The sequence below is a fragment of the Ambystoma mexicanum genome, chromosome 4p (assembly GCF_040938575.1).
Source record: "Ambystoma mexicanum isolate Mex_15411 chromosome 4p, UKY_AmexF1_1, whole genome shotgun sequence".
Lineage (NCBI taxonomy): Eukaryota > Metazoa > Chordata > Amphibia > Caudata > Ambystomatidae > Ambystoma > Ambystoma mexicanum.
In genome coordinates, this window is record NC_090927.1 from 939,255,658 (window position 1) to 939,275,283 (window position 19,626).

Below are 19,626 nucleotides of genomic sequence, written 5' to 3' on the forward strand. Positions count from 1 at the left end.
ATAATGAGGCAAAAATAGAGACTACAAACCCAGTACAGAGACTTGGCTCAGTGATTTCTAAGGATGGCTGTAAAGGAGAATGCCTAAACCTGCAGAGAGAACCAACTAAATAAGTATAATGAGACTTGAGAAAGCCTAATGGATCTATAGAGTTGTTACAATGCAATGCATGTGATCCTTAATAGTTTAAATTGTTGGCCTGATTCACAGGCTGCTTTCCTGAATATCTTCAGTTTATCACCAGTGTGCAAGACATTTGATGCCCTGTAAAGGATTTACCTCCTTTTCACCTCCTTTTCTGGTCTTTTGTGGGTTAGGAGAGGAGTGAGAGTGCTTGCTCACAAATGGAAGAGGATTGCTTTGATGCTCTCTGCCTTTTGTTTTACATTAGGAAAATGGAACTATTCTGTAACTTTACTGTCCACGTTCCTTTCCCTAAGAAAAATCCTCAAAATATATATATATATATATATATATATATATATATATATATATATATATATATATATATATATATATATATTTCCCTCCCACTTTCATATTTTGTGTATGTGTTTTTGTTTCTTCTCTAGGTGTCGCTCATTATTGTTCCCTACTATAACTGGTTCCTCAGTTTTTAAGTTCTAACACATGTTTTAGTTAAATCTGGGTGGGAAAAGTAGGAGGATGGCACACCACTCGTCATTGGAATGTGGGTGACTTTATGCGACAGGAGGAGGTGCATATCTCTTTTTAGTAAGTGTTGAGGGAGGATAGGAAGTGCTTTGTGATGGTGTAGCAGAGAGACATGATGTCATTAACACAGCTTGATTACATGAGTATGTTCATGCATCAAGCGGGGACATTGCTGCAAGAAGCCAAGAAGGCATTTTTTGGGGAAATGATTCCTGGTTTGTTTGAGCCTATCAACAAAAAAAAGGGGAGGAAGTGGTCTCAACCCTGTTGGTTGAGGGTCCAAATGAAAGGTAGGTCTAGGAGGAATGTCAAGTTGGGGAGACTTTTCAGGGGAGCATCAGCATGTAGTAGTGCCACAGGAGGCAAAGGAACTACACGAGAAAGAAGAGGAGGATGATCGGGTGGTGCAGCATCAGTATCGGCCTGCCAGGACACTATGATTTAGGGAATTGTGTGATTCCCTAAATGTGCACCTGAGTGTCACCCACATGCACCTGAGCAGTTTACTCAGTTCAAAAGATAGACGATGATGAAAAGGTATCTGCTGCCTCCCAGAATGTCTGTTCCTTTCAACCACCACAAGAGTAACATCAATGTCAACCCCATAGCATAAGCTGCGTGCAGAGGTTCTCTGCTTCTCCCTGCACCCGAGTGTCATCCAAGGGCATGCGTGATGTCCATTCAGTTCAAGACAGACACTGACAGCCCACAATATCCTGCCTACGTGAATGTATGTAACTTCTTGACATAGTGTCAACAACAGAACCACTTACACTGGGGGATTCTCTGTTCCTCCCTGCACCTGAGTGTTACCCAACAGCACCTGAATAGTTCCCTCAAGAAATCTTCTCTCGTATCACACATTTCTGATTGTCTGCCCTTAAGTGTCACCCAATGGCACCTGCAGAGTTTACCAACTTACAATGATAGACACCGATAGTTATTTCTTGCCTCCCTGAATGTCCGCAATTTTCTTCCATTACAAGTGCCGCATCAGCGTGTCAACACAATAGCATAACGTGGATTTAGGGATTTTCTGCTACTTCCTGCACCCGAGTGTCTCCCTAGGTCACATGTACATAGGGCACATGTACAATGTGTTCAGCCACGGATTAACACTATCTTCACACCTCCTTGAAGTTCTGTCACTTTAAACTGCACAGTGTCGATACATCTCACAAATGTCAAACATTCTGTGCATGTATCTCATGAATCTGATCCTTGGCTGATCTCATTATTAGGGATTCTCTCTCCCTACACTGATGCCACTTCTGTAGGGAACTGGTGAACGACTGAAAGTGTCACACTGCACAATCAATAATTATTAAAAACATAAACCTTTGTTTGAAACTGGCTCTCCCCGAATCTGAAAACATAACCACCTCTACCAACCTCTCGCTACTCACTTTCTTAAATTTCCAAAGTTTGCTTTCACCAAATAAACTCTGAAAACTTCCCAAAACTGCATTAAGTTCAACAACATAATAACCAGCTAGTTAGAACTGTTGGTTAAAACTTTTCATAAGTTCAGCCTTAGTTCAAACTTTCGAATATCCTGAAATTCGGGCTGGTCGACGTTCAGACAAATACTGTGCCTGTTCTTACTCACCATGACGGTTGTCTCAGCAGATTAAATAACAATGTTGACTCTTCAAAGTATGAATGAGAAAGGTCTCTGATAAAGCTGAAGAAGCTTTGCATGCTGCTGCACAGACAGTAACAGATAAGGATGTCCCCTTTTCCACAATGGGAAGGGGTACGCAAATAAAAGAAAATGCAATGCTCCCAATGGGAAAACCATTATAGACTTTTACAATAATTCTGCATACTTCAGAATTATCGGCGGCACCACATTACCCCCCCAAATATGTTCTTTAAAATATCCCAAGACATATTTATTTACATACAAATGATTGTTCACGATTGTAATTACACTTCAGCAAATATGTGCGTAAATGAGAAAAAATATCAATGACACATTGCAAAATAGTTTTTGTATATATCAGTTAGTCATCTTTGTTCAGAAAAGATCATTTCAATTAAAGTTCAAGTTCAATGCAAACACACATTTCATACAATTCAACAAGTTAATAAGAGCAGTACCACTAAACTTTCCATTAAAACTCGCTACAACAATATTCCATGTAGTAATAATAATAATATTAAATAATAATTAATAATAATACTAATAATAATAATAATAAGAAGAAGAAGAAGCAGAAGAAGATGAATAAGAAGAATTAAATGTGCTCATTTTGCATAGAAACCCAAATTGACATTTTCAAAACTTTATGCCAAATATAACACTTCTGATTTAAGCGAACGGAAAATCACTGGGAAAATGTGCCAATGGATTTAGAAATGAAAAATTCAGAACTATATTACACTCTTTAAGAAGCCAACCTAAGGTTGGTATCCCAGTTAAACATAAAATAGAACAATGCTATTCTTTTCAAATATGGTGACCAGCTGTTTGCTTACATTATCATCTCATTTCCACTGACATTTAATGCAGCAGATGGTAATTCCCATGAAACATTCGAATGCATATGCTGTCCAGATGCCTAACATTTGCGGCAACCAGAATTGAAAATATACCCTTTGCATATGCATATTTCACTGGCTTACTGCATGCAGTGTGGAAAATCTGCCACTGTGGAGCACCAGTCCTTGCCACACTGCAAATGCATTCTGATTGCAGCATAATCGCATGGATTTGATGAATTATAGCTGTTCTGTAAAAAGCTGCCAGCCTAAAAGTCTGTTAACGTTAAATGTGGAAGGTGAGTGGACATTGTTTTCATGGGGATCACTAAAGCTATGAAGGGGGGAACCTTTTTGGCAGTGGATTAACATATTATACCAACAATCAAATCATCATCACCGTTATGTCCTATACTATTTGCGGATCAGTAAATGTACATTATGGCCCACCAGAATTGTTGGTCTCCAAATGGCAACAACTATCTGTGGTTTGCATCAAACGTTATGTATCGGGTGCTCCTTCTGCAATAAAAACTATACAATGACAAGAGAGAAGGGGTATATACATGTGGGGGAAAAGTACTGTCTTCAAAAGATTTAAATCGCAGATAGAACAGGAAGTTCATCCATTAAAGTAGTGTGGAGAGGGTATTGTGTTGGTTCAAAAGTAGTCATGTTCTAAGTTTATATATACAAACTGCCCCTAAAGTGACCCACAACTGCTCAGCGGTAACACCTTAAAAAAACAGTGATACATGAATACTCATAGGCCACTGGCGGGGCAAACAGAATTTCATGAACCCAACACAATAAGGCGTTGTAAGCCTTGTTACTGCCCTCTTAACGACTTATTTATAATTGGTTATTCATAACGCGCTTAATACCCAGAGGTTTCTAAGCGCGGACAGTGTTGTTCCGTGTCGTCTTGCTTCCGAGGCGAGTACGTTGCCCCTGAGCTATGCTCCTGAGACCCTGAGCTGTCCTCCCAAGACTTTAATCATATTAATTCCCTCTGTTGCGGATGTTCCCTGTTGCCTTGTCATGTCCTCTTTTCTTGGAAATAAAGTTTTCCTGTTGCTATTGCTGTTTGGGGCTGGCAAAAGAAATAAACATCTTTTGGGATGGGGTGGAAAAACAAGCCTCACTTTCGTGGGGCAGCCGTCAAGTTTGCAAACGTTTTGGCATTCACTGAATGATGTCATATTGTTTAAGATTTGGTTAATTTTGAATTGTAAGAGTTATGTACTAGGACTAGGAGTGTATACAACGTTCAGCAACACGGAAGTTGAGATGTGAACGATGTGGTAAATTCAGCTGTTAAACAGGCAGGAAAATATGGATGTGTAGTATGACATTTCGAGTTGGTCTGGTATCCAATGAAACACCTATCAATAACTGACCTGGTGAATATAACACAGCAAATATAATTTTGTGCACCAAGCCTGCTGTGGATGATTGTATTATATAATTAAAAAGTCCACTTTTAATGCTTCAAGATAAAAAAAAAAACACTGTCGGAAATTCGGTCTGATCCATACAATAAACAAATATACAGATCCAGTTAATAAAAGACCCTTACAAATGATCATCCATAATCATACGATGATATTAAGAGTAAGAAATATCTGCTTCCAAATTTTGTTAGATAGAATATGTAGGTGTCTTTATTACCACTCATAAAAGTGGTCCAAAGAACCTCTGATGAAGAGTTCCCCACAATAACAGCTGATCTCAATGCTTTTTGTCTTAACCTGAGTAGAGACATACATTCTATGAAAAGATGTTTACATGACTATAAAAATCACCAACTAAACACGACTTAGCTGTACCGCAAAAAAATGAAAAGCAAAAAGCAGAAAACAAGAAATCAAGTATTTTTGTGGTGGACACCAGTTCAATGGCACAACTTTATGGCACACATTAGGAAGGAATATGTGTTTTGTCATCCTGAGGAGAGAATTAGGTAAAAGAGAAATGTGTAATGCCTTAAGTGACTGGTCGTGACAGTTTACCTGAAATATTTCAGTTGGAGGAAGCCTTTTGGGTACAAGGATGCTTTTGGTTAAAGCTACATGTTTGAGATGTTGTACTTTTCTCTTGAGTTGAACATTTACCTTACACGGTTTAATAGTGTATGTTAGTGTGAGGGTCAGATTGAGTTTGGACACAAGGTCACCCTGCTTTATTTTAGTTTCATAGGAAGTGAAATTCACGTTAGTATATGTAAAGTTAGGCCTTCGTATGAACCCCTTTTTGTTAATAAAATGGCTAATGTTGAAAATATTACTACTTTGAGTCCACCTCTAATTCCTGACCCCTCACAGTTGGTTCTTTCATTTGCTGTGTGAGGTTCATTGTTAAAGTAGGCAGTGAAAATGTTTCTTCATTGACTGGGTTGCTAGGGATGTTGAAGTCGCAGAAGAAGATGTTGTAGGCATGCGTGAGAGACAAGGTTGTGACCAAGTCTGTAAAGTCTTCGATGAAGGAGGTGTTGAGCTTGGGTCGTCTGCAGATGAGATGAAAAGTGACTGTGTCCGTTGGGGAGAGCGGAAAGTGACAGGTTAGGTTTTCGAAAGAGCCACTGGTTGCAACTTCCAGTTGGGTGCATGGCCGTGAAGCCTTATGAATGATGGTGAGACCTCTGCTGATCTTGTTTGGAAGGTCTTGCTGTAGAATTATGTAGCCGTTTGGAGTGAGGAATCTAGGATGTGGGTGGAGGTGGATGTCATCCAGGACTCAGTAATGAAGATGAAATCCAAGTCATTTGTGGTGATGAGGTCAGTGATGTAAGCTGCATGAATGATTGATGAACGGACATTGGCAAGCATATATTTTTGAGTAATGGTGGATGATGAAGTGGTGATGGGGTGTATGGGTGATATGGGTGAGGTTGCTGCAATTCAGTGTCCATGATGTTGCTGGTGAGCAGCGAGGTTGGCAATGAGTGGTGATGGTAGGACTAGGCTGCTGGGAGAGAGGAGTGAAACACATATTTAAGGGAGTTTACCTGATGTTAAGAGGAGCAGGGGTCCTTCTGGGTTCTCCCGATTCAAACAGAAATTACCCAGTTCTTCTTCTGCCCGTCAATTTGGAGGCCTGGCTGAGAGACAACCTTGATATAAGTTGTTCAGTATTAGGTGCTAATAGGAGAAATAAGATGAGACAGCGTGTAGATGGGCTCTGAGAGCGGTGTGTGCCCGAGCGAGAAGAACTGAGTGGTCTGCATATTGAAGCGTATTCACAGGCCTCCCTTCAATATACGTGATGTCTCTTCCGGCTTCTTCAATTAATTCTGGCATATCATTTATATATATATAGGCAGAAGAGAAAAGGTGCGAGTAGGCAGCCTTATTTCACACCCCTCATGGTTTTGATTTACTGTGTAAGTTGATGCTGAGAGCCAAACCTTATATGTACTGAGGTACTATAGGGCCCTGATAATGTCAAGCCATTTTTTGTTTAATCTGATTGTTACCAGTTTCACCCACAGCCTCTCCCTGACCAGCATGTCAAATGCTGAAGAAAAATCTAAGAATGATACATAGAGGGACATGGTCTTAACTACAGCATATTTGTGTGCTAAGTGCAATAGGACAAAGACCTGATCCACCGTTGAGAGGCTTCATCAAAAACTGTCTTTGGCCTTTTCCACGAGTTTATAATCCACTGGTTCAATTCTTGAGAATTATGTAAGAAAACATGTTGCAATCTATATCAATCAGACTGATTGGATGATAAGACTTGACCTAATTTATGGAACCCTTCTTATACATTGGGATAATGCTTGAGTTTGACCAGGATGTTGGATACATCCCATTGTTAACAAAATGGGGATAAAAATAAAACACTAAAGTTCTGTACCCACCATTCCCTTAAGAACTTAAAATCATCAGCGGGAATTATACTACGACTTGGAGCTTTACCGCATGCCATTCCCTCAAAAGATCTGAGAAAAGGGATCAACCCACTCACCCTCTGTGTTATTTGGATTGATGAACAAATTCAATTTCCCTAATTCCTGTGACACCACCCTACAGAAGGTTTTCATATCCCACTCATTTGATGCTCTAAATCAGGTTTTACCGATAAAGGTTCCAGAATTCTGATTTCATGTCAGCAAAATGAGATTTATAGTTCTTCCTAATCATGCAGCCCTCTGCCCTCTGCCACCCTTCCTAACCCTTGATTGCAACAGACCCTAAACATCTGTGCATTATTTATCGAACCAAACCAGAGTTTATGATTTGCAGGGATTCTTGTTAGCATTGGCTCTCGTATCTTTGGCCAAATAAGAAACTGTCAGTTGATTGTATAATTCACAAAGACTCAAGCCAGTAGATAGGACAGACTCTGACCCTGTCCCATAGGCGTTCAGAGTATCATGCAAACTCCTGTTTCCATAGACTGTTCAAACCATTCTAACATGGACTAGTCCAGTCTGGGACCCCACCTGAGTCTTACTTTGTTTGTCATGTCCACCTCTGCCGCAACCTCCATGGGCCCATCCCTATCACTATTGACCACCAAGTATTTAGATAATAAAAGAGCATTAAGATCACTTTCCACCCTGTAACACATTTCAAAATCACTATAGGATGCCCACTGGTCAATATGAAGAAGAATATAGTTGATTACAGAACTTTTCCCTCATGCTTCATAGGTGGGATTGAAAGTCAAGACCGAAGCAAATGTATTTTGGGAGAAGACAAAGTCCAGGTCCATGCAGAGGTTTCATAATCTCTTTCTTTTAGTAGCGATCTTGGACTGGCCATGGCTCAGGATTGGGAACCCCCTGTGCAGCAAGACTTTCACCCTAAGTATTGTCAATTAATCCCCAGGGTCCCATTTAGGCATTCATGTCCCTGCAGATCATGTTGATTCTCTGAAAGAACTCTGGCCTGCTCCTATAGAATGGATAAGAGAGATGTAATTTCCACAAAGTGCGTAGGGTTCTCAAAGAAAAGAAACTATGTAATTTGGGTTCCCTGTGATCTCGGTATCTTTTGTCTCTTGGTGGCAATGATGCAATTGTCCTTTTTTCCAGGATTTTCTTTGTCCTAGCTCCCCTATACTTCGTAGTATTTTCCTGAAATTCTTATGACTGTACCATGTTGCAATCTGGGATTGTAGCTTCTTCTTTAATCCAGTCCATCCAGTTCTATCAGTTTTGGTATTTTTTCATCGGGATGGAATCTTTCAACTACCCTATTCATGCCGAAGTTGTAGTTGCTAAGTGGAAACCATATTCTGCTTTTAATGAGCTGTAGAAAGGATGCTTTAGTAAAGGGCATGGATTTAGAGGATACATATGTTCCCTACTTTCCACCTTACTTACATGTATTTATTTATTTATGTATTTGTTTGTTTTAACAATATCATTTTCATAATCCAAACATTCAGCCTTTCATCTGATCACGCTTACTTACCCTTCTAACAAAGATTCAAATTCAGTTATCCACTTGATCATAATCCATAATCACATGTTATTCCTGTGGTTTAGAACCAAAAAAGATCAATCCAAGGAAACACTAATGAGAGGCACGGGTTGCAAGGAAAACAACTTTAATGCAAGCGATCAAACATTAGGGAGAGTCATTCAGCTCTGTGGAAATGAAGAACTGAAAACTCAACATGCCCACATGGGGTTACAGAATGAATAGACAAAAAAAACAAGATTAACAGGCAATACAAAATATCAGATGTATTATAATTTCTTCACCACCATTGGCTCTAACTTTTATGAGTAGCTAAACACAACCTATATAGTCACATTTTATCGGTTAATGAAATCCTAGTGACATAGGGGTAGTGACATACTGCCTTACAGTGGTTCACATCTTTTCTTAATGGTTGCCAACAATGTGTTCAGGTTGGTGGTTTCCTCTCAGATATCCTTTCCCAGTGCTGTGGCATACCACAGGGATTGTCACTCTCTCCACTTCTTTTTAATATCTACCTTTGTGCCCTTATGAATATCTTAGAGAAATATCATCTCCGATTTCATTCATATTCTGATGACACCCAACTATACATCATGCTTGACAATGTGGAGGAAGCCCTTGCCCTGGTTAGCAGGTGTTTGGAAGAAATTGGTACTTGTATGGAAACAAATTGGCTGCAGCTTAACCCCCAAAAAATGGAGGTGATCCTGTTTGGTCCTCAGCATCTCCTTGCAGGAAACAAATGCCCTCTTTCACCCCAGTTTCTGGGTACCTGCCTTAAGTATTCCTCTAAAGTAAAGACCATTGGCTGTATTTGGCAGAGTGACCTGGGATGTAATGCCCTGGTCTCAGCCAAAATCCAATCAGTTGTTTATAACATCCACCCTTTGCGTCAAGCACAACCCTATGTACCTATTACTGATCGTGCTGTGGTGGTTGGGGCCCTAGTCAACTCCAATTTAGGCTATTGCAATGGACTTTTGGCTGGAGTTCCAACCAATCAGATTCATCGCCTCCAAAAGGCACAAAATGCGGGTGTTTGATTGGTCTTCGATGTAGCCAAAAACACCCATATTGCTGGTCTCCACTGATCATTGCATTGGTTGGCAGTGGAGGATCGGATTAAATTCAAAGTTGGGTGTTTGGTCTACAAATGTCTGACTGGGCTGGCACCGATCTACCTGCCCAATAAATTGAAGCGATACTGACCGATTCAAGCCCTCAGATCTGAAGACCAACTTTGTCTTGTTATTTCGAGGACAAATTGCAGATCGAGAGGAGATTGCTGTTTTTCAGTTGTCGGACCTACACTATGGAACAGTCTTCCATTGAGCTTAAGACAGGCAACTGCCCTGTTGAAATTTAGAGCAGGCTTAAAGACTTATTTATTTAAGTAAGCTCAATGTTTGTCAGCTTTGTTTCAAGTTCTGTGCTACCTGTCTCCGTTATGATCTTGTTCTCTCCCTCTTTGTTGTGCACGCAATATAAATTCTTCAAAATTCTATATTGAAATTCTATCACGAGTTGGACGGTATTCCGACACTAACTGTGCCAGTATACCGCCCAATGCTCATAGCATTACTACAACTCGGTCTGATACTGTTTGCGCTGGATCACGAGTTGGGGAGGCAGTAAGTACCCATTTCCATTGGGTCCATTGGGGTAGGGCAGTGCTATTGCCACCGGCCCAAGCACCCAAAATGTCCTTAAACCGGGCACACTCACCTCCAGCTCAGAGCTGCAGGTGAATCCCCCGGGACACAGGATTGGGCAGAGCAGTAAATGTGGCAGTAATAGTGTTACCACCACAATTTACTGCTCCGCCCAACTCGTGATGACCCCCATAATGAGTGCATCCCCCTGCAGATTCCTTATTTCCAAAATCAGCAGAAACAGTCAAATCAACCACACGTGGTAACAAAATTGAAAAACCAAGCTTCTTTCCTATGCAACCTGTCATCTTGGAAACCCCCTCATTCACAGGCCTTGCAACACCTCAACTATAACATACTTGTTGCAACTATCTCAGAGTAACATGTTGCTGTCTCGGACACACACACTTCTAGCCAACACCCCATATCTCTTGGGAAGTGCGTGGCCTCATGAGAAGCGTAAGTAAAGCACCACCCTTGGAGAACTAATTCTTCATATGTATGTGTGTTTCTAAACCATCCCACCATGTACCCAGCTGTCCTGAGAGTCGATAGAGAGCAGTTGAATGAATGCCTGGTTTTAGTGTTCCAGCATCATCTCTACACAAATTCTCAGGTCATATTGAAAACACGTTTTTTAGTAAATGTTGTGTTTATCTGATCTGTGTCAAGGACAGAAACTATTACTTTGTGGAATGCTCACATATGCTGGGAACAGCTTCATGAGAAAGATCAGTCAGGTCTAATTCTCAAACCAATAGCTAATGTGTGTCCTGGCCTTCCACTCTGGGCTCTGGTTTTCTCTGAAGGGAAGCAGGACTGCAGTTTTATTTTAGTAAATGACCAAAAAATCAGAAAGGGGCCTAGTGTTGTGAATCGCAAAACCTATCACCTTAACGCCATTAACTATCTCTAAAGCAGCACACATCATACCCTGTCATCTTACTGTTAGGCATTAGGCCTAATGTGATAGAATGGCATACTTGGTGGTGTTAAGATAATAATTAAACGCAACAAGGTACTGCTTCAATAAAATGGCATAACCTTGGTCAGATTTGTCAGAGCTCCTCATGTGGATAAAAGTATTTGAGCCTATACTTACTGTTACGTTTGGTGTGTTGATAGTGCATCCCCATTTCTACATTCTTAAGCCATCTCAACTCTGGGCCAAGATGATACTCCCATTTTTCTGAGAGTTTAACGATGATGACAGATTTTCAGCCTGTTAATATATACCCAGTATTGTTCTGTCTGATATGCTTTTGGGACTTTTATTTTGAAGTCAACTGGTCAACTGGAGATATCTTGACCATGATTTCAAATGCAGGAAGGCAGGAACTTCAACTCCATTAAATTAGGTCCTTGGCGAGTTATAGAGGTACACTAGATCACTTATTTCATATTCCCCTTTCACGGTAATAAGGTCATAGTATGTCTTCAAACTGACCACAGATCTCTTAAGGTTTCATTAAGTATGTGCAAATGTGTGGTGAAGGTGTGAAAACATATGTATTATTAGTAGAGGCATTAATCAACCTTTATTCCCATGTTCGGGGTAACAGATGCTGAGGTAATACCATTTTCCTACCAGTCATGAGTTCAAAAGAGGATATTCGGTTGGATGAATTTGGGGAAGATCTCAAAATCATTAGAACCAGTGGTAATTGTAAGTCTCAACTGGCTTCAGAAGCCACCACAAACATCCTTAGAATTCCTACAATTATATTGTTATTATATGATTTTATTGGAGAATATTACTATTTTAAGTATTTCATTGTGTGGAAGTTTTTAGTATTTGAATGAAGAAATTAGATGTATTTTATTGTTAATGTATTGTGTGTTTTGACTCATTTTACCAAATGCACTAAATAAAGAAAATAATAATTGTCTTGTTATATCACTCTACCCCTCCACTAGATGCTCAGCTGTAGGTGATGTATAGTTTCTTTTTCACTCCAAGAAGTTCCAACATCTTAGTCATTGCTTCACTTGTAAAGTGAGTACATCGATCAGACTCAACCCTTTGAGAAAGACCACATTGAAACCAAATGTGATTGATTAGTAGAGTGGAAATATTCTCTCTGTCTTATAATTTTGGGCTTGGAGACATTCATTCCACTTTGTAAATAGACAGAGAATGGTTAACACATGCTGCAGAACGAATCACCAGTAAAATAAAATCGATGTGTAGGTCAGATAATGGTAATATTATACCTCTAGAGGAGGCTGGTGAGTGGGAGAACATTGATGGAAACGAGCACATAGCAGACACTTGTTTAAATATAAGCTTAGGTCTTGACCTATATGTGACCAAGAAACAACCTCATATATGATCTCTCTAATCTTTTGAACATCCCCTATGATTAGTGGTAGCCTTATTATGGGTGTAGTTTAGCATTATGCTTCAGAATAATGTATGTACCACCCACTGATCATAACCAGATTGGGATTTCCTAACCAATAATACATCCTGAACTTGGAATATCTTTGGCAATGTCATTAACACTCTCAAATCTCCCTTCACCTGGTGATCTTGTTCAGATGGAGAAACGTTCTTTGGATATGGCAGATATTGATAAGTATAACGTAAAAATTGGCCTTGGTTTAGACGACTCATTTTATGATAATACAGAGGACTTTATTTATTATGTACCATCTCCAATTCGTTTGATACACGAATGAACCAAGAGGGCACTAAAGTTTTTACTGTGCTACTGAAGAATGCTTTTCACTATGTGAATGGCAGATTTACTTTAAATTGCCCCGCTGCTTGTACTTTTAAAGGTCATCAGGGAGTTTCGACAATGGATCATTTTTGCGTATTAATTATTAGATGGCCTTCAATTTGCAATTTTTTTGGTTCTGCAGGATCTCTTCAGTGATCATTATGTAATTTTATTAACTATTACATGGTCTTTCAGCAAGCCCAAAGAGTTTTTCCTCATTTAGAGGATAATGTGGTGACTAGGGTATGCAAGAACAGTAGGCGGGATGCGGATACACACATTGTTTTTAACAGTGATATCATAACTAATAACTAGTTAGCATTTAGTAGAATTCTAGATCCAAATGCTTTGGTTCATGATGTTGCTTCTGGTTTTGTGGATCTTTTGAATCTGATCTCAGCTGTATTTGTCAAGTCAGTTAAATCTTAAAACTTTCAAAAAAGCAAGAAGAATGACTGTTTTGATCTGCCCTGCATATTGTCAAGAAGAGTCTTGTAAGCACTCTGAAAGATCCAATGCTGAATAGACCCTACATAATTGGTGCACAATCCCAGTTTGAAAACAATATGTCAAAGGAAAAAAGAGTCGCATACAATGGCTTGGGACGAGTTCCTTGAAGATGCTGTAACTAATAATTGAAGGCATGTTTGGCAATTGGTGAAAAATGGTCTGAAATATTTAATTCAAGCCCATCTCCCTGAAACATATGTTCAGGATTCAGACTGTGTTAATTACTTTTCTGCATTGTTAAAACAAACTGATGTTGACCAGTCTATCCTTGAACCTGTTATGTGCACCTTTTCTATTGACATTGACCCTCTCAATGTGTCATGTTCTGTTAGATTCTCTGTAGAAGATCTGAGAGCCGCTATAAAGAAACAATCCTTGAGCAAGAGCCCAGGTCCGGGTGGTATTCCTGCAGATTTATTTTTGGGACAAGAGGATTTTTGGGCCATTTTATTGACAGCAGGCTTTAACTTGATGCTTTCTACAGTTTTTTTTCTTCCCCGACTCATGTAACCAAGCCATTATATGACCACTTTATAAAAGAAAGTTATAAACAATTCACTAACCTTTTACTGTCCCATTTCCTTTTTGGATTCTTCTTTTAAAATCTTTGGTAGGGTATTTCGGATCAGACTCCAAGAGTGGGTGAAAGATAACATTTTGGCTCTGACCCAAATAGGCTTTCACTCTAATGAAAGTATAACTTGGTTTTGTAAATCTTGCGTTGCAACTGGGTAAGATCTTCGCCACCAAAGATCCCAACAAATTACAACCAAAAAGTACTAATTGAATCAATGAGAAACACTTCTGCACTCTTCATTGGACACAGCCCTATTGCCATTGAAAATATATTCAAATTCCTTGAAAAGCAAGCTTCATGAAGCTATATTCAATTCAATAATTGATTCCATATTTTAGTAAACAAAAGTCATTTGGTATTATGATCTGTGTTCACATAACATTTCACATTACATTTCTACTAAAACCATGATATTTGAACAAGTATGTTCTAATTTTTCAACATCAATATCACATGACAGTATAGATTTTAAGATAACAAGTTGAAAACATTCACTATTTCCTTTGTCTCCTAACATGTTTTGGATTTAACCCTTTATCCTTCTTTAAGGGATAGTCAAACTGTCTTCCTACTGGCAGAATCATAAAACATGAATTAATCCACATCCCAGATAATTTGACCACCATATTTTTTATTTTATTTTATTGGTTATTTTTATACTGCTTATACAACAAGACAGTGTATCAAAGTGCCACAAGGCAAAAGGGAAGGTAACAGAGGAACAAATAAACAATGGAAATGACAATGAATAAACAAGAAAGCAAACAAACAGTAGGCCTACTAGGCCGTGTGACATTCAGAATGTGCAAGTGCATAGAAAAAGAAGGGAGTTGGGGCACGGAAAACATGCTAATGGGACCCCGGGGGGGCGAGACAGTGGTACCTGATAGGGAGGTAACAGGTAAGTGAATGGGCAGAGACATCCCAAGCCAAAGAGGGAGGTCTACACCCATCAGGTAAGTGCAGGGCTGAGACACACCACCATTCTAGTAGGTGTGTGCCCAGTAGGCAGTGCAGGGGGGCGGATGCTATTGGTGATTGGACACATGGCCAGGACCATATTGGACGTGTGAGGGACCTGGCTGCCAATCTTAGCAGCTGTGGGGAAAGTAAGCATGGGAGGGAGAGAGGAAAGGAGGAGGAGAAGAGAAAGGCTTTGAGTTGTTTACGGAACTTGAGGTGAATCCAATTCAAGATGGAGAGAGAGAGAGAGAGAGAGAGAGAGAGAGAGAGAGAGAGAGAGAGAGAGAAAGAGAGAGAGAGTTTATGAGGAGCAAGCCAGCATGGAGAGAGATCTGCAACCACCTCCCAGCTTGGAGAAGCATGTGACCAGCATAGAGTTGGTGCAAGAAAATTGAAGGAATCTGGAGGGTGAGTGTTTAGTAAGAGAGAGTTGCAGGTAGCATGCTCCCAGGCCCCAAACAGCCTTATGGATAATGCAAAGGGTTTTGGATTTGATCCTTGCAGAAGCATGGAGCCAGTGGGGAGATTTTAGACATCAATGATTTAGCTAGAGGACAAGAGGTATGCCAAGAGTACTTCCCATGTAGAATCACCATTTTTAACTAACCTCGGGATGTCAATCTTAAGTATCTAATGTTACCTAAAGGAGGTAACTCTCAGTAGGTTTCACCATCTATTAACCCATTACAAGCAATACCAATCAAATAATTATAATATGTCCCCAATATTAGATCATCTTTTTGCACCTTAATCAGATCTTGATCTGGTGTATCATAACTCCATTGCACAACCTCTTTTGGAGCTTTGGAGCGTGTAACTGCATATATTTGTATTTCACCAATTACGTGTTCAATGGGTAACAACTCTCACTTAACAGTCCCAATCTTGGCTAAATGATCTGCTCTATCATTTCACTCCGTATCTTCTCCTGGAGTTTTCAAATGTCCATGAATTTTCTTCCAGTATACTGTTAAATCATTCTCTGACACTAATTTGGCTATAGTCTGTATCATTTTTCCACGCTTGAGGGGCTTTTTATTATATGTAAGCATGCCTCTTGCTTGCCAGCCAGGCAAATATTCTACAAAGCTATTTCGTGCATAATCAGAATCAGTCACCAGCACAATTTCACTGAATTTATTGCCAACTGCAGTAGTAATTGCTTTATAAATGGCTGCCAACTCTGCTACCTCGCTACTCCTAGCCCCAATTCTCCTTCCTATACTAGGAATGTCCTCACATTTAAACCAAACATTTCCTATCCCTGATATCAACTGTTTATTGCTATCATTTTCAATGTGAACAGCACATCCGTCAACATATACAGTTGGTAAATTTGTGCATGTATTCATCAAATGCTTTGTGTGGTGACTGTTCAACCTCTTGCAAACTAGATTCCACCTCTACTTCGTCTGATACACATTCAGCTGCACAGTCATGTAAATCTGCTAATCCTTGAGCAACTGTGTTCTTTTTATTCTGGCCATACCTCACTTCTACAGGAAATCCTTGCAATGCCAATGTCCTTGAGGTAATTCTGGACTGTGCTAGTTTGCCTGACCTAATCCTTTTACTCTCTGAAAACTGCAATGGTTGATGATTTGTCTCAATAATTACCTTTTCCCTTTGAACAATGGGGTGAAAATGGTGCAATGCCACACAGTGGTCAGAAGAGCCTTTTCACATTCACGGAATTTAATCTCAACCTGGGAAAATGCCTTACTTGCATAGGCAATAGTTTTGTGGTTCAAATCATTTTTTTGAGATAACACTGCTGACAAACAATGTTCATTGAAACCTATTTCTATAAAGAAATCTCTGTTTTTTATGGGATATGCTAAACATGGTGCCTTTATGAGACATTCCTTCAATTTAGCAACTGCTCCAGATTGCTCCTTTTCCCATTTCCACGGCGTATTCAGCTTCAATGGTTTAGTCAATGGTTGAGTAATTTCAGCATCATTTTCAATATGTTTCCTGTTATATAATGTCATTCCTAATACACTTTTTAAACCTTTCACAAATCTAGGGTCTTTCAATTTCTGTATGGCCTCCACCTTTTTCTTTTGTGGATTTAGCCCACGTTCAGTTACCTCATGGCCTACGAAGTTCACCTTTTTCTTGCACCATTGGGCCTTCTGTAAAGATACTTTGGCACCCGCTTTTTGCAATTGGTTGAGTACATGTCGAATTTCATAAAGTGACTTTTTAAGTTTTCACTTTTTATCAGGACATCATCTACATAAACTATTGTTCCTCTTTCCGCTGCATCTGGCATAGCCTTTCTTAAAAATATGCCAAATTCGCACCCACTATTGACATACCCGAATGGTGTTCTAGCCCACGCTTATTGCGTTTTATCAAATGAAAATGAAAATAAATTCTGAATGTCCTCTGCCAGAGGCACACACCAATATCCAGATGTAAGATCTAATGTTGTAAACACCTTTGACCCATGCACTTGAGCAAGGCCTTGATCAATGAATGGCAGCGGCCATCTAGACACTGGCAGTCTTTTTATTTAACTTCCTCTGGGCTGAACACAGACACCATTGACCATTTGGCTTTAACACACCCAAAATAGGAGTGTTGGAGGTACTATAGATGGGTCTGATAATTCCCCTAGACTCCACGTTTTTAATCATCTCTGTCAATGATTCTAAGCCAATGGCAATCGGTATTGTCGCACGAATACTGGATTTCTACCACATCCCTCCGGTAATGTGGTAACATGTAAACATGTAAATTAGTCAGGCCACAATCATATGCATCTTTGGCAAAAACTTCTTTAAATTCCATAAATATTTTTCTCAATTAATTTTTATCTTCTTCTCTATCACATGCATCTGCTAACAGAATATGCTCCTCTACCATTTTTGAAAATTCTGCGAACTCCTTCAATGGAGGAATGTCTGTGCTCTCTTCTAACTGTGTGGCTGTATCTCTCTGCAAAGCTGCCACTTTTAAATATTTTGGCATATCAGCTTCCATTTCAATGTGCTGATTTTCTGTTTCATTTGTATTTAAATCAAATACTATAAAATTCTCTTGGTGACAGCACACTGTCTCATTGGAATCATAAGGGTACACAGATTGAATTTTGAAGATCCCTTTGGGTTGAGAATCCAGATATTCTGGCAATACACCCTGTGCATCTACATATCCCTCACGGATATTTCCAATCACCATGTTATTGAAATCTTCAGTATAATGTGATTTTTGTATGGCCATTCCTAATAAGGAATTCTCTTCTTAATGAATATCCTGACATCCTTTATTATTCACCACAATTTTGACGGACCCCTCCCGAACATCTACCAATGGGGTATATTCATAATCCAGGCCTTGCTGTTTCATGGATTCATTCAAGCATGCAAATGCATCAGGATCTTTCATTTGCTGTCCATTCTTGCAACTTTCTTGGTGAATGCAGGTATAGTAACATCCTTCTTCACCTGTAATTCAATCGCATATGGGAGCAATTGTGCACAATGATAAGCCTTTCTTTTATCTTCAAATTCGGGCACAGGCCCGCCTAGTCGGAACCATATTTTTTGGTTAAGGAAATCTAACACCATGCACATTCTGTGCGTGATATCATTGCACAGATAACAATCATTTTTTGTTCCACTCACTGTCCACACATTGTGGTAGATGGTTTTTTGTCCAATATTAATCTTCAGCATGCACCTTCCTGCAATTCGATTTTCAAAATCTGGATTGTCCAAACCAGAGATATATTGGTTTTTAATTCAAAACTTTGGGATCGCCTACCTTTCCATTATTCTGTGCAGTAGTTTCTCATTAATAAAACTCCTTTCCTGTTCAAGCTCCAAAGTGGCTTTTATCATTTTAGAATGGCCATTTATACCAATGTGAATCCATGGCTGCTCATCTTCCATGTGTATTTCAGCAAGGGTTGTGATGTGTTTTTATGTGTCTGCTTTAGGAATGGTGTTCTGTTTGCATTTCTTCTAGAAGTGCAATGTGTGTTCATCTATTTCAGTTTGCCATTTCTTCCTAGGGTCCAAATACATCTGCATAGATTGTTTCTTTTTTTCACCTTGCATTTTGTCATGACACATCAAAATGACATTGACACTAGGCAAACAGCTCCACTGCATCATTTGATTTGGCAACAGTATGGCATTAATTTACACTGCTGTTTTGTGACTTTGTTTTCTTAGGTCTTAATGGCTTTTTGGTTAAAGACCACAGTACCCAATTTACCCCATCTAGGAGAGGATATAATCTTTTCAGGCAATCTGTCCCCATCAAAAATGAAATTTCAGAAATAGATGTGATCAATACTTCCTGTTTCATTCTGTGTTTTCCTATTTTTATGTCAACCTCGGTGGCACCCATGATAGGCACCTCCTGACTGTTAAAGTTATGTATGGTCCTTCACTCTGCCTCACTGTGATCTTATTCTGTGGAGATATCCCTTCATTGATACTTTTTACCAATTCTTTAGACATAATTGTGGCCTGTGCACCTGTTGCAATCACTGCAAATGTATTGCATTTCTCTTCCACAGTAATGGGAGCATAATATCTGTCTTCAACTTCCTCTAACACGCACAAAAAGTGTGAATTCTT